This window comes from Trachemys scripta, chromosome 12 (genome assembly GCF_013100865.1).
Source record: "Trachemys scripta elegans isolate TJP31775 chromosome 12, CAS_Tse_1.0, whole genome shotgun sequence".
Lineage (NCBI taxonomy): Eukaryota > Metazoa > Chordata > Testudines > Emydidae > Trachemys > Trachemys scripta.
Window position 1 is genome coordinate 33,765,654 of NC_048309.1, and position 26,981 is coordinate 33,792,634.

General features: G+C 42.8%; 1 pseudogene; it reads right to left on the reverse strand.

Moving 5' to 3' along the window:
* Nucleotides 1–3,894: 3,894 nt before the first annotated feature.
* Nucleotides 3,895–4,861, reverse strand: LOC117886061 (annotated as a pseudogene).
* Nucleotides 4,862–26,981: the final 22,120 nt, after the last annotated feature.

The following is a 26,981-nucleotide window of genomic DNA, read 5'->3' on the forward strand; positions in this document are numbered from 1 at the left end:
GCTGATGAGCTCTGCGTGGTCACCTGTGCTCTCCACGCTGAGCAAACAGGAAATGAAATTCAAACGTTCGCGGGTCTTTTCCTGTCTACCTGGTCAGTGCATCTGAGTTGAGAGTGCTGTCCAGAGCGGTCACAATGAAGCACTGTGGGATAGCTCCCGGAGGCCAATAACGTCGAATTCCGTCCACACTACTCCAATTCCGACCCGCAAAGGCCGATTTTATCGCTAATCCCCTCGTCGGAGGTGGTGTAAAGAAACCGGTTTAAAGGACCCTTTAGGTCGAAAGAAAGGGCTTCGTCGTGTGGACGTGTCCAGGCTTAATTCGATTTAACGCTGCTAAAGTCGACCTAAACCCGTAGTGTAGACCAGGCCTTAGATAGTAGCAGAACAGGTCTAGCTCCATTCACTAGAGGGCAGTCCACTCCCACAGTTCCTTAAATTATTTTGATATTGTCTATAGATCCATTCTGTTTCTGCATTACACAATTCTCTATACACCTGCTTTCCAGAGGTTGGTATACATGTATCAAGTTCTTATTTCTTTTACCAAAGTTCTCATATGAACCCAAATAAAATTATTGTTTCAGCCTTTGGGTAACAAACCACTTTATTTTTATTTATTCATTTATTTATAGTTTGATTGCAAAATAGATTGGGAAAATTCCTAACACATTTTAGGGTTTGTTTTCATTTGTTTGTTTTTATGGTGATGTTGTTTGAACATTTTCATAAGGTTCCGACTTCAGTCTATCTCACAGCTGACTAACTTTGTGTCTCCAAAGCTTTTTTGTCCACATTGCACAATGTGACTTATTGGTTCCTTATAACACGAAGAAAAAATCCCACAGGGGAGTATACTTCACATAGCAAAACATTAGTTTAAATTTTTCAGAGATACCTGTCCAAGGTGATGGTCTGTTATAAGGTACTGGCCTATGACGGGGTACCCGTCCAGTGTGAGATGAGTTCACCCCATCCTTCAAGCTGTCCTTTACCTCAAGGCAGGTTACCCTGATTCTCAGGGCAAGGAGGCCTAGTGGCTGGAGACAATAGGGTTACCCTAGTTTGCAGGGCAATGAGGCCTAGTGGCAGGAGTCAATAAGGCTACCCTGGTTCGCAGGGCAATAGGTCACAACCTGGGAGGTGGGTGGTGGCCAGAGTAGGGGGAGCTGGGCCCTGGCAGCAGCGAGTGAGTTCGTCACTGAGTCAGCGTGGATTCAGCTGCAACACGCTGACTACACTTGGGATTATGGCTACTCCCTCCCGTGGGCTGCTTCCTACCGTGACTTCTATGTCTGTGGTATAGGCGGCTTCGGGGTTACGGGGTTCCTCTGCTTGGGCTGTTCCCGGTGGCTCTGAAGTCCCGGGGGTGTCCACAGATATCAGGGCATCTGCCAGGGTCTCAGTGCCTCTAGCTTCTGTAGTCAGGGGCTGCCACTGCTCTGAATCTGGAGCCTGTAACAGACGTCCTTTCTCTCCGGTGGTCAGCCCAGACTGAGCTGAGCTGCTCACTCTTATACTGGTACTACACTTGGGGCATGCCCAGTAAGGATGTGGGGGCAGGGCTTCCTTAGCCCACAAGGAGGAGTTAACCTTTTCCTGTCCAGGGCAGGGTGAGTTCACCCCGTCACATGCCCCTATAATAAATAATAAAAACTCTATATCTGCTGCCATCTAGTGGGCATTTCAGAAAATAGTTGCCCATTTCTCCTGCTTAGAATATGCTGCCCTCTATTGGACATCTTGCCGCATCACTGACCTCTCCACATTACTTTGTCCTGTTCTGAAATCTATTGGTCAATATTCCTGACCCTTCCTCATTTCTTCCAGTCTTCTGCCTCCTAGTGTTGATTACACAGCCTGACAGTCTACTGCCTTGTTTCTATCCTCTGCTCTCTTCTAGAGGTTATCTGTAGTGGATGCTTTAGCTGCCTCTTTCCAATCCTTGATGCTCTTGTGTCCCCGTTGGTCATTATTCCGTATAAAGGCCCATTTCTTATAGTGTGGTAGCCTAGGACTAACTAGACTGGCTGCCTCTGGTTTCCTTATTAATGCTACAACAGAATTCCTCAATATCTTCATTTAGAAATTGCTCGATCACATTCCTCACTTTGTGGAGCAATGGAAAAAGCTTTAGAAACAAAAGTTCTTTCGTCACCATTTACTCTGATGCCATCCAGTCTGTAGTGTTACCTCTTCCCACTTTCCTCTGATGGTCGTTTGGCAAGCAACCTGCACTGCAGAAGTTGCTATGTGCTGTATACACTGCATGTTGTTAAAACCATCTTGTATGCCTGCTCTCAGGTGTGATACCATTGTGATCACTAAGGATGTACTACAGATTTATTTTGACAGTGGAAATAATGGTGATGGGCTGTCTACTATTGGTGTGTAAATTAAAGAGAAACTGTAAAAGGAGTTTTGGGTAAAGAAGGAATTTTGGGTTTTTTATCATTTGAAGTGTGGGAATGTTGCTAATAAAAGAACTAAATTGTTGCTTTCAAGGTTTGTTTGTTTTTTCCCTAGGGAGTATCTCACTCCCCCTCCCCCCCCGACTCCTCTAGCAGAGAAGAAATGACCCAGAAAGCTGATGTTACCAGCTGTGCTTAAATCTATGCCATTTCCAACCCAGTAGATTCCTTTGTGTTAACCAGACATTTGACACTTTGACTGTAGGATTAGATTTAATTTCTTCTACTACCAGGACATCCTGTCCAAATAAACCCAACCCCCTCACTACCTCTATCCCTTCCCCAGCCCCCATGGATCCACAACCCTGCTGCACCAGCTCCCTGACCCCTTCTTTTCCTTCACCACTCTGCCCCCAGCCCTCCTGGTTCCCCTACACCCCACAGGGCCAGCTCACTGAACTACAATGGTGACCTCAGGTCCTCTTGTATCAACAAATCAGCACACCAGTCACGTGCTCCATGCAATTTGAAGTCGTGCTTCCTTAATGTGGCTGAGGTCACCATGGGAGTGTTGTGATGGAGTGCACGTGTGACAAAGCTGGGGTGTATATTGAACTTTAGTGTCAGTTGGAGATTGCCTGCAATGCTGGGGGTAAAACACATCACCCTACTGCGAGGCTTTTGCTGCTATGTGAATGTAGCTAGTGATGTCAGGGTGTGTGTGTGTGGGGGTGCTTTTTCCCTTACTTTCTGATTTCCATGCTTTCAAGATATGGGATGGCAGGAGCATGTCCTGATGCAACCTGTACACAATTTTTTTGTTTTATTCCATTCTATTCTTCCACCTATACCACACCCATCACCATGGTATATGACTAGGCTGGGCAGAATTACATTTTGATTTTTTAAAATAATTTCAATGGATAATATCAATGTTTGTATTTAAGCATTATATTTTTTATTTGTATTGATTTAAATTTTCACTCTTCCCCAAAATTATGGGGTTTGTGTGTGTGTGAGAAAGACTAGGGGTGTCAAACGATTACTTAATGACAGACACTGAGATTCATGAAATTAAAGCTTTATAATCATTAAAACACAAATTGTCACCATCATATGTCAAAATACACAAAGTCAATATTCTTAAATCACATTCTAATATGTTCTCAAACAGCATTTTTCTTACTTTGTCAGTCTGTAAACTTTGTTGATGGAAATGTGTTTTTTTTTGTTTTTGTTTTGTTTTTTTTTTTGCCGGCTCATGTGTACAGTGAAATCGATGATCACCGAAGCTTACTGAAAAAATCTAATCCTTCCGAGCTTTCATATGAGCAGCTTCTAGCAATACATGGGGCAATGTGACTAGTAAGTATGTGGTTCTTTGATTTTCTCTCCATCTCCTCAGGGAAAACATTTTTGTGCAGATAATATTTTTACTTATTTGTGTGTCTAGTTCATTTTAACCTAACCCTCCCTCCCCTAGTTAGGTAGAATTTTTTGAACTCAGGAAATTATTATATTTCCCAAGAGCTGTCCTCAGGGCCTCCTTCACTTCTTTGTTTCTCAGGCTGTATATGAAAGGATTGGCCAGGGGAGTCAGGACAGTGTAGAAGACAGAGAACACTTTGCTTAGGTCTTTCAGCCTATTGGTTGTTGGAAACAGATAGACAACAATTATGGTCCCGTAGAAAAGTGTCCCCATGATGAGGTGAGAGGAACAGGTGGAAAAGGCTTTTTTCCTTCCTGTGGTGGACGGGATGCTCAGAATGGTGGAGATGATATAAATGTAGGATGTCACAGTTAAGAGAAATGGGATCAGAGAGAAAATCACAGACAGCATAAAAGACAAAACTTTCATCAGTTGAATGTCACTGCACGTGAGCTTCATCATTGGGACAAAATCACAAAAGTAATGGTCAATTTCATTGGGGGCTGCAGAAAATTAACTGACACATTGATTACGTTGATACGATACCAGAGAGGAATCCGCTTATCCAAGACCCTGCTGCTAGCCAGAGACAGGATCTGCCATTCATAAGGGCTGAATAGTGCAGGGGTTTACATATCGCTAAACACCGATCGTAAAACATTGCTGCTAGGAGATAGCATTCTGAGCATGCCAGAAAAACAAAAAAGTAATATTGTGTGAGGCAGCCCCTGAATGAGATGATTCTGTCCCCAGTCAGGAGACTAGCCAGCAGCCTGGGCAGGATGGTGGAGGTGTAGCAGGTCTCCAAGCAGGACAAGTTCCCCAGAAAGAAGTACATAGGGGTGTGCAGGTGCTGATCAGTCACAACTAGCGCAACCATGAGGATGTTCCCAGTCATTGTCACAATGTAGATCACTAAAAACAGCAGGAAGAGAAGGAGCTGCAGTTTGGGGAGATCCCCAAACCCCAGGAGGATGAATTCTGTAACAAATGTTTGGTTTTCCCGTTCTGTGTTTGCCATTGAGTGTAGCTGCTGCAACAGAAAGAAACCCAAAATATAATTAGTGTTGTACTTTAATGAAGCATCATAAATTTAATTCCAAAATGGTTCAAACTCATGCTTTCCCCACTGGTCATTAACCCAACTGTGTCTAGAAGCTGAAAAGGAGGAGTTGGTTTTCATGCCATGAAGGCTAGTGACTCAAATGCAAAATTGATACATATACATGGAGCTCAGATGTAGCTTATACCAAGTGGAAAGATAAAAATTTATTGGATTCCAAACAGGTCTTTGGCTAGATTGAAAATTTAAATGGGTAAGTGGTAACCTAAGTTCATTTCAACTAGGGCTCTCAAGCGATTAAAAAAATTAATTGTGATTAATAGTGCGATTAAGCACACTGTTAAACAATAATAGAATACCATTTATTTAAATATTTGGGATGTTTTCCATATTTTCAAATATATTGATTTCAATGATAACACAGAATACAAAGTGTACAGTGCTTACTTTATATTTATTTTTTAGAAATATTTGCACTGTAAAAAAACAAGAAATAGTATTTTTCAATTCACCTAACACAAGTACTGTAGTGCAATCTCTTTATCATGAAAGTTGAACTTAGAAATATAGAATTATGTACAAATATAACTGCATTCAAAAATAAAACAATGTAAAACTACAGAGCCTACAAGTCCACTCAGTCCTATTTCCTGTTCAGCCAATCGCTCAGACAAACAAGTTTGTTTCCATTTGCAGGAGATAATGCTGCCCACTTCTTATTCACAATGTCACCTGAAACTGAGAACAAGTGTTCACATGGCACTGTTGTAGCTGGTGTCACAAGATATTTACATGCCACATGCACTAAGGATTCATATGTCCTTTCATGTTTCAACCACCATTCCAGAGGACATGTGTTCATGCTGATGACTGGTTCTGCTCTATAAAAATCCATAGCAATGCAGACTGATGCTGGTTCATTTTCATCATCTGAGTCAAATGCCACCAACAGAAGGTTGATTTTCTTTTTTGGTGGTTTGGGTTCTGTAGTTTCTGCATCGGAGTGTTTCTCTTTTAGGACTTCTGAAAGCATGCTCCACACCTCATCCCTCTTAGATTTTAGAAGGTGCTTCAGATTCTTAAGCCTTGGCTTGAGTGCTGTAGCTATCTTTAGAAATTTCACATTAGTACCTTTGCATTTTGTCAAATCTGCAGTGAAAGTGTTCTTAAAATGAACAACATGTTTTGGGTCATCATCTGAGACTACTATAAAATGAAATATATGGCAGAATATGGGTAAAACAAAGCCGGAGACATATAATTCTCCCCTAAGGAGTTCAGTCACAAATTTAATTAAAACATTCCTGTTTTAATGAGCATCATCAGCATGGAAGCATGTCCTTATGTTGGCTGAAGCATGAAGGGGCTATGAATGTTGAGCATATCTGGCATGTACCTTGCAATGCCAGCTCCAAAAGTCCCATGCGAATGCCCGTTCTCACTTTCTGGCATACATTGTAAATAAGAAGTGGGCAGCATTATCTCCCATAAATGTAAATAAACTTGTTTTTCTTAACGATTGGCTGAATGAGAAGTAGGACTGAGTGGACTTGTAGGTTCTTCAGTTTTGCATTGTTTTGTTTTTGAGTGCAGTTATGTAACAAATCTACATTTGTAAGTTGCACTTTCACAATGGAGATTGCACTACAGTACTTATATGAGGTGAATTGAAAAATACTGTTTCTTTTATCATTTTTACAGTGCAAATATTTGTAATAAAAATAATATAATATTAAGTGAACAGTGTACACTTTACACTTCTGTGTTATAATTGAAATCAATATATTTGAAAATGCAGAAAAACATTTAAAAATATTTAATACATTTCAATTGGTATTGTTTAACAATGCAATTAAAACTGCAATTAATTGCGATTAATTCTTTACATTTAATCTCGTGGGTTAACTGTGATTAATCCACAGCCCTAATTTCAACCAATAAACAAAGAAAATCTGCTTTAGTGAAAGACTTGAGAATCTCAGTGAATTAGCATATGAAAGAAAGTACCTGTAATGGGAGATGATTTCTGATGGCTGAAGGCTCTTTAATCTAGCAGAGAAAGGCAGGGCAAGATACAGTGGTTGGAATCTAAAACTAAATTAATCAGGCTAGAAACAGGGTGTCTATGTAGCTGGGAGGCTCATTCGGTATTGGAAATCCAGAAACCCGGGAAGTGACATATGACTCAATAGGCTTCTCAAGTCTGTTCATTTCTACTGAGATGGGAGTTTTTGTTTTTTAATTATATTTACTTCATATAGGGAATAAAATCTCTGGACAGAAAAGACATTTTACATACCACCTAGGATGGGATTGTTTCCTGTTGCAAATATATTAGTGGTCTGTCCAGGTTAGCTTTAAATATGACAAGCAAGTAGCTTCCACCTCTTCCCTTGGAGATTATTTCTCAGGCCAGTATTGTAGATCTGTTAGGTTTTTTCTGCCCTTTATTCCTAAAATTATGCTTTTTAGTCTGCTGGTTAATTCATCTTTGCATCCTGCCCAGGGCTGTCCCTTACTCTGTGTTTGTAGTTTGCCCAACACAATGGTGCGGCTTTCTTGGTTGGCTTCTAGGCACTAATGTAATAGGAATAATAAGAAATGTGCATACTGCTATCAGGTCTCTTCTTGTCAAGATTTGTTGAGAACCTGGGCTAGCTGAATCATGCAGATATGGAAAGAGAGGTGATTTTGTTAGAAAATTCCATACAATAAAATCAATGTAAAAGACAACCTTCAAATCACCACAAAGCTGCCACTAGTGTTGGTCATAGTTTATTCACCTCAAAAGTTGTTTCATGTTGTCATAGGTTTCCTTCATATGGACTGCATGACCAACTGGAATTGATGGCAAAACATTGCCATTATGCAGTAAAACAGCTTTAAGACTCGTCTTCGATGAATCAATGAACAGTCTCCACTCATCTGGATCGTGAACGATGTTGAGGGCTGCCATCACACCATCGATGTTGTTGCAGGCTACAAGATCATCTTCCATGAAGAAGAATGGGACAAGATCCTTTTGACGGTCACGGAACATGGAAACCCTAACATCACCTGCCAGGAGATTCCACTGCTGTAGTCTGGAGCCCAACAGCTCTGCCTTACTCTTGGGTAGTTCCAAATCCCTGACAAGGTCATTCAGTTCACCTTGTGTTCTGAGGTGTGGTTCAGAGGAGAAGGATGGGAGAAAATGTGGGTCCTGTGACATTGATGGTTCAGGACCAGAAGTTTCATCCTCTTCCTCTTCCTCGTCTGACTCAAGTGAGAATGATTCTGGTGCATCAGGAACCAGCAGTCCTTCTCCGTGGGGTACTGGGAGTATAGCTGATGGAATGTTTGGATAATGCACAGTCCACTTTTTCTTCTTTGACACACCTTTCCCAACTGGAGGCACCATGCAGAAGGAACAATTGCTGGTATGATCTGTTGGCTCTCTCCAAATCATTGGCACTGCAAAAGGCATAGATTTCCTTTTCCTGTTCAACCACTGGCGAAGATTTGTTGCACAAGTGTTGCAGCATATGTGTGGGGCCCACCTCTTGTCCTGATCTCCAATTTTGAAGTCAAAATAAAGGTGATAGGCTTTCTTAACCATAGTGGTTATATTGCGCTTTTGTGATGCAAAAGTCGCTTCACCACAAACATAGCAGAAGTTGTCTGCACTGTTCACACAAGTACGAGGCATCTCTGCTCACTTTGGTCAAACAGAAATGTGTCCCTTTGCAAAATCAAACACTGACAAATAAGAGAGCACAACACTGTATGATTTCTAGAGCTGATATAGGGCAATTTGTTCAGCAGAGTGATGTAAGCTTTGTTATGATTGCATCATCCATGACTTCTAGGAATAACATGATGCAATTCATATCATGTATGACGCAATACCAGCTTCAGATTGCATCATTCATTGTTTTGCCTAAAAAGCAAGTACTGTCCAAACCCAGTCATAGATTTATTCGTAGATCCAGTCAAAGATGTATTTTAGTCATTTCTGGTTTAAATTGAGATCCCTTCCCTTTATAACTCACTTATCCTCTGCCATTCCCAAGTCAAGGGTCGTATATACTGACCCAATAGCATATCTTGAAAACTAGAGCCAATCAACAATTTTAAGCATCATTTTTGTTCTCAGTGACCCAGAATTAGTAAAGTTTTACTACATTTATTTCAGAAGTATATTTGGCTGTTATCAGCCCATTACTCTGCTGGAGGCCATCCTGCTGTACTACCATAGCTGATTTTATCTAATATCTCCACATAATCCTGTTCAATCTCATTAAAGGGGGATACAAGATTTAGTTTTGTCTGGTTCGCCCATAATAATCTGTGCTAATCTCTTCCTACCCTTGTCAAATACCCTGTGATCAAATTTATATCTAGCTTTTAGTGGCATATCTCCTAACTAAAACTGTTGATTCTTCCTATCCATTCTATTTCTTGTACCTCTTGCCTCATTCTCAATATCTATATCCTGCTTCTCTACTTGTTCAATTTCACAGGCATCCATCAATGATTTACACATTTCTTCTCTCATACCCCATCCAACTGATGCAATTTGTGATGTTCTCAACTGTTGTTCTATCTCATCTAAACTATTTAAGATTTGTGCAGCATTTCTTCCCTGCCTACACAATTTGGACACCCTGTAACCATTGGATGTTCTTTTAAAAGATTGTATCTTCTTCTCCCAAGGGCCTGGAACGTCTAACCAGCTCCCTCGCCACCTAGGAGAACAGTTGCTATATCTTCCCTAACCTTCTTTTGGGCTAAATCTCTTCTCTTATCTGAAATTAGTTTATTAGTTTTGGTCTTCAATTCATTTTCAATACACTTATTAATATTCCTTATCCCAGCATTTTTAACCTCTAGCCGAAGTAAGAGTTCAATTTCCAGATCTGTCCACACATGTGAACGAATAGCATTTCCCTCTATCTAACTTCTTTCCTTTGCTCATTCCTTGCTGCTGACTACCTATGCCGAGTATGTTGACTTAAACCAGATCTGGAAAGCAGACTCACAGAACAAACGGGTGAAACCCCTTTCCAAACTGGCTGCCTGTTTAGGTACACACTTGGGGTAGTGGCATGTGATGTTATGAAAATGGGAATGCTTGCCATATTTCTGACACATGACTCTAACAGCCATGTGTTTGTGAACAACGTTCACGTTCTTAGCCCATCTAACGAAGGTTGCTAACACCTTAGGACATATTGGGCAAATATAGCACTCTACGGGATATTCTCAATAAAATATCCCATCCTTTTGCACACTGCTACTCTCTCTCTAATCCAGAATATTGAAATCAGTATGTAAAATAGTATCAAAACATCCAGCCTCAATAAAATATGGATCTTCAAATGAATCCAAATACTTATAAAAACAAGGCTTAAAGTGATTCTCTTCTAAATTGCTAAAAAGGCTATTAGTAAAAAAATGTAAAAATATTAAATCAACATCCCTCATCTATCCAGCCTTATTCCTCCAATACAGCATCATCTCCCCAGAGGAGATCCCATACATCCTCTTCACGAGTCACTCACACACGTAATAATTCCTCACGAATAAGGACCACAACCTGAATTAGTCCCCTCACACATTTAACACTGCTAACTGGGGCATCAAAGCAAGCAGTGGGGGCATTCTTAACCCACTCCAGCTCCACTCCACTATGAATCTCAATATTCAGATTCTCCATAATTAAGAGAGAACCCTTCCCAGTTCCATTCCCAGAGACCATTCCCAGTGGGAATCTATCCCTTAGCAGGGGTAGGCTACCCTTACTGGGGAGGGGGGCCAATTTTTGCCCCCCAACCCTTCCATAATGTGCAAAAGATGCCCCTCATGGCTTGGTTTGCGCCATTCTCTTCCTCACCAATTACCCAGTCAACCTCCTCCCTTGGGTACCTAAAGGGAGGGGACACAATCTCTTCAGAGTGTCCAGACTCAACAACTGAACAGGGTCCAGAGATGCAAAAATGGCCTTAAGAGAGTCTTAGAGGTGAGGGTTGTTACCTTAGAGAGGAGAGGGAGAAGAGGGGACATGATAAAAGTCTGTACAATGATGATTTGCAGAAGGTAGAATGAGCAACTTCTATTTTCCCTGCCCCTCACTGCAAGAGCCAGGGGGGCATACGGTGAAATTAAAAGGTGGGGAACTTGAAACCTAAAACTTAAATTTTCACATAGGTCACTGTAGGATTGGCTATGAGCAGCGTCTTTGGTGTGAGACCTAAAGCGCGATGGACCTGGGCTAAGTCAGGAGTGACCTGATTATTGCTCCGATTCTTGTCATAACGGCCCATCAATCAGAGACACGCTCACCTGGGTGGCACGACAGAGCGGCACAGCCAAGGGGACAGTCGGTGACTCTGTCAAGGCTGTTAAAGTGCCTGAGGTGTTTGTACTCAGGGCAGTTGGTTGGTGCAATCCAAGTTTAGAATTTGCAGCCAATGAGGTGCCCTTGTTTTTAACTGTCTGCTTTGAGGTTTGCACTTACACTCTTATCCCAAGATTGGGAGCATCACTCTCATTGCCACGAGAAGTCATTGACATGAAGGGCTGAACTAGATTCTAGAAGTGACTTGATATTTCTGACAGTCATATAAATATCCAGCATTACCATTTTTAATGCCAACCAGCGTTTTGGAATGGATGTTAAACCTCAAGTTTGGGAGGTTCAGCCAATCTCTCTTACAGACCAACATAACACATGTGGGGCTGGGAGATTATCTCACAACTGCTACTGCAGTGTACTTACATTTGCCTCTGAAGCATTTAGTGCTTATGACTCTTGGAGCAAAACACTGGACTAGATGGCCCTTGGGTCTGATCTAATCTGGCAATTCCTATATTGCTACATTTTCCTGAAGTGATACAGAAAAACCCACCATTCCAATGGATTCCAAAACTGATTCTTTAGATATTTCAACCTCTGACAGGCTGTTACCTGGAAAACATTGACCTGGCTTAGGTGACTTTGTAACACTTTAGGTGAAGGTCGATACAAATACATCATTTGGGTGGAGGTTGTCAAAATATCTATGGGATCTGGACATTAATTCTAATAGGAGATTAGGGCACCCAGTTCCTAAATGGCTTTGCAAATCTCAATCTTAGCCCCTCTGCAATGATTATAGCTTCTTTATTCCCTGATGGTTCAGTGGACCCATGGATTCTCTTGCAACCTTCCTGACTCAGAGTGAAACAGTTTTTGTTATTTACTTTTAACTGAGACAATTTGTTCTTCAAATTCCCGCTCATCCTCCTAATTTGGTTCTTACACTTTACTCATCTTTCATGCCATTTTAACATTCCTTTCTATCAGCTTCACTTGTTCATTTCCATTATTCTATTCCAGGCATCACCCTATTTATCCTGAGCCAGCTCCCCAGCTGGTGTAAATTGGTCGTAGCTCCACTGGAGTGAATGAGCCAAATCTCCAGCTGAGGACCTTTCAAAAGACATGTATCTCAATTTCCCCCTTGTTAAATGGTGCTATTAACACTGATTGGAATTGCTGTGGGAAGGTGAGGCTAAGATGGCTAATATTCACAAATATAACATTTGAACCAACAGAATTTGGTTCAAAAACAGATATTACCTTGTGTCTCTAACATCCTGGGACCAACACAGCTACAATAACGCTGCATGCAATATTCACAAAGCACCTTCATGCCCCTGTTTGGAAGGTGGGATAGAGAAACAGTCAGGAAGAGGGTGCTCACCTGTAACCACAGGAGAGCTGAAGCTTCAGTTGATGAGCTCTTCTTTCTCAGGGTCTGGGGGCCAGGTTTCAGTTTCCACCACTGAAATTGTTGGATGTCATCATTTGGTAGAAACTGGATCTTCTCAGTAAAGACCCGTGCATTCACCTGAATGGATGAGCAGTTGCTGTGCACTGTGTTAGAACATGCTCTTTCCCCTCTATTGACACTGTCCAGTGGACTCCTCATACTTGTATCCTTCTCTGTGGCAGGTTGCATCTCCCTTGATTCCATCTCTGAAGGGGCTGAGCCTGGAGAGTTAGTGCTGTGTTTTCTGTGCAGACAGTACAAATAAATATCCTGATGCAACCAACCTCCCATGCCCAGAGGAATCGCCTGTCTGCTCCCCACTGTATGAGGTCATTGCTGTGCACGGCTGAACTGTAACGCCGCACCCATGGAGTGCATGGCCCTACAGAGAGTGACTCTGCTCAGTAATCTTGGCTCATGTCAGGTGTCCCGCTGCTGTCAATGGAACAACTACCAGGGTAACAATGGCTAAGCTGAGTCAGGTCTGCTGCATTGGGTGTTGAAGCCGAGCAGTTTAACAAACACACTGGAAACTGAATGTAAAGTAAATTTCATCCATAGTTTGCAAACAAGAGATTTTACTGGAAGGCAATCTCTCTCACACTCCCAAGGAATTTTGTTGTTGTTATCTACAAATGTTTCTTTAACAATACCTTCTGTTGAGTGGAGGCAGAACTCAGCATCTTACAGGTTAGTTTCCCATTAGAGCAGAACCAGTGATGAGCAGTCTGGGTAATTTCCTAGCGTAACTTGTTTGTTTACACTATATACATCAGTCCTGGAACAGAAGTGGCCACAAACAACAAGCTGGGAATCCTCCTTTTAGGGATCTCGGCCAATATGCCAGGATCAGGAATAAGGTGCAAGGACCTTCCCCCACACAACACTTTCAGCCCAGGATGATAAGGCTGAAACTGAGTCCTCACGAGCGACTGGGAGCTGGGCAAGGCAGGGTACTTCTCTGTAAAACCCGCAAGTTCCAACACCCGATTGCCACTGCAAAACATTTTTACCAGTGGTGTGAAATATCAAAAGAAGTGGTCAATTTCATATGGGCCACAGAAATTTAACTGAGCCATTATGGACACAATTATGTCAGTAGCAACAAAGTCACTTATCCAAGATCCAGCTGCTAGCTGGAGACACAATTTGCCCTTCATAAGTGATGCATAGTGCAGCGGTTTACACACCACTATGTACCGATCGTACGACATCACAGATAGGAGATAACATTCTGCGGATGCTAGGGAAGAAACAAAATAATATTGCATGATGCAGCCTCTGGCAGAAATGGTTCTGTCCCCAGTCAGGAGACTTGCCAGCATCCTGGGCAGGAAGGTGGAGTGTAGCAGGGCTCCAAGCAGGACGAGTTCCCAAGGAAGAAATACATGGTGGTGTGAAGGTGCTGATCAGCCACAACTAGCGCAATGATGAGGATGTTCCCGGTCATGGTCGTGATGTAGATCACCAGAAACAGCAGGAAGAGGAGGGTCTGCAGCTCTAGGAGATCCCCAAATCCCAGGAGGAGGAACGTCGTGATGGATGTTTGATTTCTCCATTCTGCATTTGCCATCCAGTGTATCTAGGGGAACTGAAGCCAATTCTTCAATATAAAAATAATACTGAAGTGAAATTCGAGGGACATGGTAATCAATATAACTTGACAATATTTTAGAGCCAAGGTCCCATGAGCCTCCCAGACTAGGGAGATTTTTTGTCGGGGCAGTTCTCTGGCTGTGCTATTCCGCAGATCAGACTAGATGGTCACAATGGCCCCTTCTGGCCTTGGAATCTGTATCTGTGAATCTTAATGCCTGAAATAGAATATTGATAATCTATGACCCCACCACAATTTGGAGAAGATAAATTTCAAATTTACTATATGCTCGTCAATTAAATCCCACAACCTAATTATATTTACCTAATGGCCCTGTAACTAGATCTTTGAGTTTTCAATAGCACTGAAGTAACTAAAACCCTTAGGAGCCTTTCAGATCTCAGCCTGATAATTTCATTATCTCATCATTCAAAGAAAATATCCATTGATGCAGAAACCTGCCACCTGTTTAAAAAAAAGCTGCTCATTGTTTTGTCTATTGAGGTATCCCACCTCTTAGGGCAGATGCACAATACACCTACCCTGGGTTCTACAGTGAGTGTTGGGTATCAAAGGGGGAGAGGATGATTGATATTTACAGAACACTTTTCACATTCAAAACGCTTCACTGAAGACACTGGATCTGATCAAAAATGCCTATTACTGTCCTGGAACAGTTTGAAAGGAAACAAAATTAAATTTGCCATGGTTTTTTTTTTTTCAGACTTTTTGCAAAAAGATGGAAAAAAGGCTTTCCAAAACTAATTTCTGTTAACTGAAAAAAAAAAAAATCCATTTCTGCTTGAAAATATCACAGGATGTTCAACCCCCCCATTTTTATTTTGTTTTGGTGAAAAATTGAAATGAGACAACCTACTTACCTACCTAAGAACACAACTTGCTCCCAAGCCATTATTTTACTTCATATTAACCCCCGCAATACTTTTTGAAATGAAACACTGAAATGAAAACCAGCTGCCACACAACCAAACAAAATATAATTATCAAATCAAATTGTAAAAAAAAAAAAAAAAAAATATGCCGGCCAACTTCTCAATAATGTCATGATGGAAATTCAGCCTTGCAGTAGAAAAATCTTGAGTTGGGCTGGAGAAATGGAGAAGATAATCTCCTCATGGATTGAAACTAGGAGAGGAGTGATGGTGAAATGATTTTATTCTATGACAGTTGAGACCACAGAAATAGATAATGATTCAAATTTCAACCTGAAGGAAGGAGAAAGGTTTGTTTACCTGATGTAAAACGAAGTTGAGTCTCTGATGTGATCTTTGGACTCAGGAATTTGGAGATGAGGCTATGGGATTCTTAGGCCTCGTCTACACTACGATTTTACGTCGAATTTAGCAGCGTTACCTCGATTTTTAAGCCTGGACCCAGCCACATGATGAAGCCCTTTTTTTTTCTGCTTAAAGTGCTCTTTAAATCGATTTCTTTACTCCACCTCTGACGAGGGGATTAGCGCTGAAATCGGCCTTGCCGGGTCGAATTTGGGGTAGTGTGGACGCAATTCGACGGTATTGGCCTCCGGGAGCTATCCCAGAGTGCTCCATTGTGACTGCTCTGGACAGTGCTCTCAACTCAGATGCACTGGCCAGGTAGACAGGAAAAGGCCAGCAAACTTTTGAATCTCATTTCGTGTTTGGCCAGTGTGGCAAGGTGCAGGTGAGTGCAGATCTCATCAGCAGAGGTGACCATGATGGAGTCCCAGGATCGCAAAAGAGCTCCAGCATGGACCGAATGGGAGGTATGGGATCTGCTCGCCATATGGGGAGATGAATCCATGCTAGCTGAACTCCGTTCCAGTAAACAAAATGCCAAAACATTAGAAAAAGTCTCAAAGGGCATGAAGGACAGAGGCCATAACAGGGACACAAAGCAGTGCCACATGACAATTAAGGAGCTAAGGCAAGTCTACAAAAAAACCAGAGAGGCAAACGACCGCTCCGGATCAAAGCCCCGAACATGCTGCTTCTGTGATGAGTTGCATTCCATGCAGCCACCACTACCCCAACCCTGTGCTTTGACTCCGTCAATGGAGAATCACGCAACACGGAAGCGGGTTTTGGGGACAAGGAAGATACCTCACCGCAAGGAAGCAGAGAAACCAGTTTCCCCAACAGCCAAGATATGTTTTTCACCCTGGACCTGGAGCCAATAACCCCTGGACCCACCCAAGGTGTGCTCCCAGACCCTGAAGGTGGAGAAAGGACCTCTGGTGAGTGTATCTTTGTAAATATTACACATGGTTTAAAAGCAAGCATGTTTAGTGATTAATTTGCCCTGGCATTCGCGGCCAGTACAGCTACTGGAAAAGTCTGTTAACATGTATGGGGATGGAGCAGAAATCCTCCAGGGACATCTCCATAAAGCTCTCCTGGATGTACTCCCAAAGCCTTTGCAAAAGGTTTCTGGGGAGGACGGCCTTATTCCGTCTGGCATGGTAGGACATTTTACCATGCCAGGCCAGTAGCACGTAGTCTGGAATTGATGCATAACAAAGCATGGCAGCATATGGTCCTTGTGTTTGCTGGCATTCAAACAACGTCCGTTCTTTATCTCGCTGTGTTATCCTCAGGAGAGTGATATCATTCATGGTCACCTGGTTAAAATAGGGTGCTTTTATTAAGGGGACATTCAGAGGTTCTTATTCCTGCTCGGCTGTTTGGCTGTGGCTGAACAGAAATGTTCCCCGCTGTCACCCATGTGGTGGGGGGAGGGGTGAAGTGTGAGTGATCTCTCACACTAAACCGGCAGGCCCTCAATACAAGAGGCAAAATGCAACCTTGTAACGGAAGCACATGTGCTGTGTAATGTGAACAGCAAGGTTTAACGTGCAAGAGTGTACCCATTGTTCTCTAAAATGTGTCTTTTTAACTACCATTCTCCCTTTTCCTCCACCAGGTGCAGATGTTTCTCCTTCGAGGAGACTAGCAAAAATTAGAAGGTGAAAAAAACACACTCAGGATGAAATGTTCTCTGAGCTCCTGCTGTCCTCCCACACTGACAAAGCACAGTAGAATGCATGGAGGCAGACAATGTCAGAGTGCAGGAAAGCACACTATGAACGTGAGGAGAGTTGGCAGGCTGAAGAGAGTAAGTGGCGGGCTGAAGATGATAGGTGGCGTCAGCTTGCTGACAGAAGGCAAGAGTTGATGCTCAGGCTCCTGGAAGATCAAACTCATATGCTCCAGCATACGGTTGAGCTGCAGAAAAGGCAGCAGGAGCACAGACCGCCGCTACAGCCCCTATGTAACCAACCAGCCCTCCTCCCCAAGTTCCATTGCCTCCTCACCCAGACACCCAAGAACGCGGTGGGGGGGGGGGGCCTCCGGCCACCCAGCCACTCCACCCCAGAGGATTGCCCAAGCAACAGAAGGCTGGCCTTCAATAAGTTTTGAAATGCAGTGTGGCCTTGTCCTTCCCTCCTCCCCCACCCCACCCAGTGCTTCCTGCCTCCCCTACCCCTCCCGGGCTACCTTGGCAATTATCTCCCTATTTGTGTGATTAATTAATAAAGAATGCATGAATGTGAAGCAACAATGACTTTATTGCCTCTGCTAGCGGTGATCAAAGGGGGGAGGGGAGTGTGGCTAGCTTACAGGGAAGTAGAGTGCACCGGGCGGGCGGGGGGTCATCAAAGAGAAACAAACAGAACTTTCACACCGTAGCCTAGCCAGTCATGAAACTGGTTTTCAAAGCTTCTCTGATGCGCACCGCACCCTCCTATACTCTTCTAACCGCCCTGGTGTCTCGCTGCGCGTAATCAGCGGCCAGGCAATTTGCCTTAACCTCCCACCCTGCCATAAATGTCTCCCCCTTACTCTCACAGATATTGTGGAGCGCACAGCAAGCAGTAATAACAATGGGAATATTGGTTTCACTGAGGTCTATCCAAGTCAGTAAACTGCACCAGCGCGCTTTTAAACGTCCAAATGCACATTCTACCTATAGCCGAACAGCTCCTGACTGCTGTCCAGGCTGCCTGTGTATGGATTCATGAACCATGGCATTAAGGGGTAGGCTGGGTCTCCAAGGATAACTATAGGCATTTCAAAATCCCCAACAGTTATTTTCTGGTCTGGGAAGAAAGTCCCTTCCTGCAGCTTTTGAAACAGACCAGAGTTCCTGAAGACACGAGCGTCATGTACCTTTCCCGGCCATCCCACGTTATTGTTGCTGAAACGTCCCTTGTGATCCACCAATGCTTGAAGCAGCATTGAAAAGTACTCCTTTCGGTTTATGTACTCACTGGCTTGGTGCTCCAGTGCCAAGATAGGGATATGGGTTCCGTCTATCGCCCCACTACAGTTAGGGAATCCCATTTCAGCAAAGCCATCCACTATCACCTGCACATTTCCCAGAGTCACTACCCTTGATATTAGCAGTTCTTTGATTGCATTGGCTACTTGGATCACAGCAGCTCCCACAGTAGATTTGCCCACTCCATATTGATGCCCGACTGACCGGTAGCTGTCTGGCGTTGCAAGCTTCCATGGGGCTATCGCCACTTGCTTCTCAACTGTGAGGGCTGCTCTCATCTTGGTATTCTGGCATTTCAGGGCAAGGGAAAGCAAGTCACAAAGTTCCATGAAAGTGCCCTTACGCATGCAAAAGTTTCGCAGCCACTGGGAATCATCCCAGACCTGCAACACTATGCAGTCCCACCAGTCTGTGCTTGTTTCCCAGGCCCAAAATCAGCATTCCACAGCATGAACCTGCCCTATTAACACCATGATGTGCACAATACAGGGGCCCGTACTTTGTGAGAAGTCTATGTCCATGTCTATGTCCTCATCACTCTCGTCACCGCGCTGCCGTCGCCTCCTCGCCTGGTTTTGCTTTGGCAGGTTCTGGTTCTGCATATACTCCAGGATAATGCACGTGATGTTTACAGTGCTCATAATTGTCGCGGTGATCTGAGCGGGCTCCATGATCCCAGTGCTATGGCATCTGGGCTGAAAAAAAGCACGAAATGATTGTCTTCTCTGATGGAGGGAGGGGCGACTGGCGATATGGCTTACAGGGAATTAAAATCCAAAAAGGGTGTGGCTTTGCATCAAGGAGAAACACAAACGACTGTCACACGGAATGGCCCCCTCAAGGATTGAACTCAAAACCCTGGGTTTAGCAGGCTGTTGATTTCACAGAGGGAGGGAGGAAGCAAATGAATACAAAAAAAAATTGGGTCTATTTCTTGTTTTGATCCACTCCATCTGTCTTTTACATCTTGGAAACCAGAGGCATGAGAGCTGAGAGAGGCCCCTGGCTGCAGTTAGCTGGATCACATCACTCACCATGGTGGTGGAGAAGCAGCACTTGGTTCAGGGGATAGACTGGGAACAAAATTATGTGTTTGACACTAGTGACCAGCATGGGATGAAATGTGTGTCTAGTTAAGAAATGTAGCAGTGATTGAGATGAAGAGACATGCTATGGGGTTCTAACAAACACCCTGCCCTGGGCCCCATTGCTCAGCTCCCATGTGCTGGTGATGACCCAGGCCAGAGATAATTTGTGGTGGCAATTCCTTGCTTCTTAGCTCTGTCATTGTCCTCACTAAATCACTGGTGGCACACAGCTCAAACCATTCATCCTCACTGCGTGCCATACCTCCCCTACCTACATTTTGCAGGTGTTACTGTCTAAGCTGCTAGTTTACAAAGGGATCCAGGCCTCCTGTCTAGGGCTGGCTTGGGTTACACTTTGGGCTCAGCTCCCCACCATCTGCGTTCACTTTTCTGACAGGTCAAGGTCCTTGCCTTGCTCTAAGACCATGGACACCATTCTCTTGGTTTGGTTCTTGTAATCTGCCTCACTGCCTGCAACCTGCCCTATTGGGCCTATTTATGCAAAATTCCTCTTGTACTTTAAGGTTCTGTCCTCTCTTCACCTTCTGCCCTTGGCACGTTTGAGCCAGAAGGATCCTTTCCTTTTCTGCCTTGGCCCATCTCCATCCTAGCCTAGCTGCCCACTTCCCAGTTTTCAACATACCAAGGAAAGCAAGAGAGACACATAATTTTGCCTGTAAAACCAGGCAGAAGAGGACAGTGATTTGTGCAGAGGTACAATATACATGCATGCATAGATCTGTGTGCACACATATCAATGAATGTAAATATTCTGTTATAGTCTATGTAACACTGCGTTTGTGCCTCACCATATATTGTCCATATCTGATTCCCAGAAGTTGGCATTTCTATCAGTAAGTTTTCTTTCAGATGACAACTGTCCTATTTTGACCTGAATTAAACTATTTTTTTTTGAGGTAACAATAACACCATCCACTTATTTCTGATTACAAACCCATGTGAAAATAACGAGGAGTCCTTGTGGCACCGTAGAGACTAACACATTTATTTGGGCATAAGCTTTTGTGGGTTAGAACCCACTTCATCAGATGCATGGAGTGAAAATACAGGAGCAGGTATAAATACATGTGGGAGATGGTTGTTCTTTATCCAATTCCAAATTTTTGAATCAGGACAATTTGGTTCCAAAACTTGTTAATAAGATCTCACTTCAACCCATCACCATTATGGATACTTTTGTGTCTCCAAAGCTTTGTTCTTAACAACGCCCTGTGTGAATTGACTTGTTTTTACCCAAATGTAACTGCATTTAGAGAAACTGCCCAATGAGTCTCTGGGGGCCGGAGGAGGGGGGGAATGTTTCAGATCATGATGAAGCATTAGTTAACTTTCTGAGTGATGACTGTCCTGTATGATCCATTACAATCCGCTGCCTTTTGCCAATATTCATCTTCTGCTGCCTTTGAATGGTTATTTCATGGAATAGCTGCCCATTACTCATTCCTGACCATACTGCCATCTAACAGACATCTCAAAGAATAAATCTCTTTTCCAGTAGGAATCCTGGACCGACATCCAGTGGCCAATATAGGCTGAAGCTGACCGTTATTCATTCACTGCCACAGTTTTACACCTTGTGGTCATTCTGAAGTGTAACATGCCTTTCCTTGTGCTCACCAATGAAACATTATAGGCCATAGTCAACTCCGGTGTAAACTGCCATAGCTCTGATGGAGTCAGTGGGTCAGATTCCCTGCTGGTGTACAACAGTGTTGCCCCCATTGAAATAAACAGGACTATTCAAGTTTGCTAGAGTGGAGAATCTTTCTCTATAGCTGACCCTTTCTTATACTGCATTTTCTGCAGCTGTCTAGAGAGGTCTTTCTGTAATATGTCTGCTGCTCTCCCAGCCCAGAGATTGTGCTGATATCCAGTCTCCATTATTCATATCACACATCCAGTACAGTGCACATGTTAAGTTCTCATCAGAATTCCTATGCAGCAGCAGCTAGACAGTACAGCTGCCCCCTTGCATCTAGGCTGTGGGCACATTTGCTTCCTAGGTCTGCCACTTATTTAGTGTGTGGCCTGTGGGTCAGGCTCAGGGACCATTTAAATGCCATGTAGACATTTTGTGTTCGGGTTGAGCCTGGGCTCTGGGATCTTGCCATTAAACAGCCCCTTAGCCTGAGCCCAAGTCAGCTGACACAGGTTTAATTGCATTATAGACAAACCCCAAGAAAGCTGAATGCAGGAGACCAAGTACAAGAAGGCCTAAGACAGCACGAATGAAGTGCCCATCAAAATTCAGCATATTCTATCATCCGCTGAGTCCTCAAATCTTAAACTCTGCAGGCATGACACCATATAAGCAGCCGACATTCATAATGGAACCTCTAATGAAATCCAGTAGCCCCTCTACAGTATAGCCGCCCCTTTCTCTTCCTTTATTCTCTGCGGCCATTCTGTTATCACCATGTCTTACATTTGAGAATCTTCCAAATCATAGCAGAGATTGTTTGAAAATATTGATATACATGTATTTTCATAATAGGAAAACACCAGTGAGACAAATAGCGGATATAGCATTTAGTGTACATCAGAAGAATAGGAAAGGGTTAAGTAAATAGTAGGTCAGCTCAGAATATCCTGAGAAAGTAATAGACATTCACCATAATTATTTCTCCATTCTTATATTCTAGAGTTATTTTAAAATGCCATCAAAGAGGATTTTGATCTGTCAGGGAGGATTATCTGAAATACTGATTCTTACATTTTTAGCCATGTGGTGAGTCTAGATGTTATGGTGATAGGCACACTAATAAATAATAGTGAAATGTCACTTGAGCACCTCACTACCTGTGCTCTCATGTAAATCCCAATCTCCACTCCCATTAATTTCTAATGTGAAATTGGGGTTTCAAGTCCCTCAAGCAACTGAGAATATCAAACCATCCCCCATAGATTTACAGGGACAGGACAAAGTGAAAATTAGTAAGAAAGAAAGAGAAAATGGAATCAAGCATGAGTTTAAAGGAGTCAACTCGTTTTAATGCTTGTTTTGTCTTTTACATTGATATTATTGTATGGAATTTTCTAACAAAATCACCTCTCCTTCCATATCTGCACATGCAGCAAGTGAACTTTTATATATTTGAATGATGAAGGGGAAGGTCCTTCCCCTTGGAAGTGCTCTTTACCTTTCTACCTTGTGTCAGACTTACCTGCTCTGGCTCAGGTGTTAGAGCTCTCCTTTCCCAAAGACTAGGTAAATGGCTGGAGCTAGAGACCACCCTGATCCTATCTAGGTACTTGTGACTAGAGCTAGCCAAAAAATTCCTTTGGAAAATTTCCTAGCTTAAAAAAATTATTTTTTTTTCTAAAAAACCCCCCCCAACATTATCCCAGGGAAAATGCCAGTTCCAATAAAAACTTTTGCTGCTATTCCTGTTTTGGAATGACATTTTAATTTTAGACCAGCATTTTGAAATCATTTGGTAAATTTCATTTTGTGTCAAGTTAAGATGTCATTTCATTTCTGATTTTGAAACACAAAAACGGAAATGAAATTGCATGTTCAAAAATTTCATTTTGAATCAAAACTTGCTGTGAGAAAACAGAAGTTTTCCTCCTGCAAAATTTGGAACAAAGATTTTTTTTTTTTTGTTATGAAAAAAATTGTTTTTTTGACCAGCTCCACCTACTAATGTAGTATTTGAGCAAATCAGATATTAACGTATTTATCCACAAAACATGCTTATGAGGTAGCAAAGTCCATTTTACAAATGGGAACCTAAGGCACAGAGAGACTAAATGACTTGTCAAGACTGGAAAGTAAGGCTTAGCCAATATGGTCCGGTATGCAGCCCCATGCTCAGGGTGTCACTACACCTCTGACTGCCAGAAGTTGGGACTGGAGGACGGGGAATGGATCACTCGATAACTGCCTTGTTCTGTTGATTCCCTCTGAAGCATCTGACACTGGCCATTGTCAGAGAGAGGATACTGGGCTAGAAGGACCATTGGTCCGACCCAGTGTGGCCATTCTTAGGTTCTTAAAAAGCAAGGGAATTAACCTGGGTAATTTTGAATCTGTCCTGTCCACTTCCACTGTACAGCAGACCTTGTTTCTAATAAGTGACAAAGAAAAGGTGATCCAATGACAAAGTGCAAAAATTTGAGATGTGTAAATAGGCTATAGACTCCTTCACCGATCGATGGAGACATTTCTCGCCTCTCCCTGCCTCAGTTTCTCCTTCTTCTGTGGCCGCAATGAAATTGATAACTTTTTCTGTGAATCTACGCAAATAATAAATCTCTATTGCAATGACACCTACCAGCTGGAGTGTGTCATTACCATCCTGGTGGCTTTATTCATTATCCCCACATTTGCATTAACCCTGGCATCCTATGTTTGTATCATCGTCACCATCCTGCTTTGGGGATCCAAGCCCTCCTCGCCCTGCCCCCGGCAGGTGAGATCCTGGCACCTGTATTGTCCAGGGAGCCACAAATGGGGTGACCCAGGTCTGGGGTCCCCTAGGCCGGGGTGGGTCCCTGGGGGCTGGCCGGCAGGTCAGAGAGTTACCAGGGGATGGGGATAAATCCCAGGGGGTGGGTCTGAGGATCGCTACAGTTTATGGGCCAGATTTCCGAAGGGGATGAGGGGCCTAAAGGATCGGAGAGGCACTTCTGTAAACCCCACCCAAGGTCTAGGTGAGTTGGGCACCTGCCTGCTATGGAAAGCCCTATGTCCCATTTGTTTTTTAAAACTGTAACTAGTATAAACACAAATCTTCCCATGAACCATCAAGAGATGTCTGAAACTCATAGGTCTGGCGGCTTTCAAAAATAGTTAATAATAACTTGTGGAACTCACTTCCACATGATATTTTTTTTTGTGTTTAAAATAAAATTTGTTTGCTTTATTGTATTTAAATGTTCAGACTCTCCATTTCATCAAACAACCCCTTGAGATCGGAATCAGATGCCTTGTATCTTGACTGACACTGCAGAAAGAAGGGTCAAAACCTCTCTGTTACACAAGTCAAGTCAAAGGAGTAAATGTAGATTTACTCTACATTTGTAGATTGTAATGCCAGAAGGAACATAACATAAGAACGACCATACTGGGTCAGACCAGAGGTCCATCTAGCCCAGTATCCTGTCTTCTGACAGTGAACAATGCCAGGTGCCCCAGAGGGAATGAACTCAACAGGTAATCATCAAGTGATCCATTCCCTGTCACCCACTCCCAGCTTCTGAAAAACAGAGGCTAGGGACACCATCCCTGCCCATCCTGGCTACTAGCCATTGATGGACTTATCCTCCATGAATTTATCTAGCTCCTTTTTGAATCCTGTCATAGTCTTAGCCTTAATAACATCCTTTGGCAAAGAGTCCCACAGATTGACTGTGCGTTCTGTGAAGAAATACTTCCTTTTGTTTGTTTTAAAGCTGCTGCCTATTAATTTCATTTGGTGACCCCTAGTTCTTGTGTTATGAGAAGGAGTAAATAACACTTCCCTATTTACTTTCTCCACACCAGTCATGATTTTATAGACCTCAATCATATCCCCCCTTAGTCATTGCTTTTCTATGCTGAACAGTCCCAGTCTTACTAATCTCTCCTCATACGGAAGCTGTTCCATACCCCAATCATTTGTGTTGTCCTTTTCTGAATCTTTTTCAATACCAATATATCTTTTTTAAGATTGGGCGACCACATCTGCACGCAGTATTCAAGATGTGGGTGTACCATGGATTTATATAGAAGGGACCATTGTGATCATGTAGTCTGACCTCCTGCATAAACACAGGCCAGAAACCAGCCCCAAAATAATTCCTAGAGCAGATCATTTAGAAGTACACCCAATCTTGATTTAAGAATTTTCAGTGATGGGGAATCCACCATGAGCCTTGGTAATTGATTCCAATGGTTAATAAACTCACCATTGAAAAATTATACTTTATTTCCAGTCTGTTTTTGTGTAGGTTGATGGAAGAATTCTTTCACCTACTTAGCTACTGCCTCTCACCAATAGACCCTTATTTGATCTATAACCCACTATTCTAAATGTATGTGACCCTGAGTGTCATCTTGGCTGGAGAAGCCCTGTCTGTGCTCTCTAAGCTAAAGCAGTTTGTGAGACTGAGCAGAGGAAAACCTCTTTAGTAAACAGAACGAGTCTCTCTCACCTCCCACTTCACTCCACTGAACACAGTAGATGTGGCTTTCACATGATCCAAAGTCCACTATTGATTGTTGCTTATAATTGTGAGAGCGTGAAAAGAGTTTTGTTTAAAATAACAGAGCATATGAAAACTGTTCATTTGTATGTGTGTTGTCTGAAGATCATTCTTTTGGTTTTCTTTTTTCCTTTAAATTAATGATTACATATATGACTTGAGCGATAGAGCATCTGGCTCAAAATGGATGAAAAAAAATGTATTTCAGTCTGCCAGGGTAATTATTCTATACAGGAGGAATAAAAAGAATTCTTTCCAGTGGGTTTTAGAAGCTGACTGCTTCAGCCATTGTTGTTTGTTCTGTCCATGAAAACTGTGACTCCCCAGACTCAGTAATTAAAAATGCCATTAAGGAGTGGGATCAGGGGAGACCTAGCTTTCTCCTGTAACAGCTACAATTATGAGCAGGTATCTGCAGTTCATAAATAGAGGGGAAAGAGTAAAGAAACCTGCATCTTCCTGATGGGACATAAAGATATCACATACTCAGTTGGAACATGCTAAGAGAATCCAGCACCTTGAAGAAAAATGAGAAGGAAAAACTTGAATGTAGCTACCAAATCCTGAAGAAATGAGAGATCCTTGTTTATGGTCTGAAACTTCCTGCAGTTCCAGGTAAGCATCATCCTGTTCCTCCTCCGCCCCTCCCGCTCCTGTTCTGGATTGAGATAGCTCTCATCTTTGTTGTTTGTAGTGTAGTTGTAGCCATGTTGGTCCCAGGTTATTAAAGACAAAAAGGTGGGTGAGGTAATATCTTTTATTGGACCCACTTCTGTTGGTGAAAGAGATGAGCTTGTGAACTGACCTGAAGAAGAGCTCTGTGTAAGCTCAAAAGCTTGTCTCTTTCACCAACAGAAGTGGGTCCAGTAACAGATATTGCCTCACCCACCTTGTCTCTCTGTAGTTTCTAATGCACATTCAAATGCAGAATATTAATGGCAACTCAAGCAATGTTAAGGCAGTTTCATTTTGCAAATCAATGGGATGCTTATCGCTCAGATGTGTTGATACACTAGGTCACCACTGAGAGACTGGGAGTTTGATGAAGCTGGGGCACATATTGTTTTTCAAAATCTGTTGGAGATAAGAGCGAAGGCCAAAGGGAG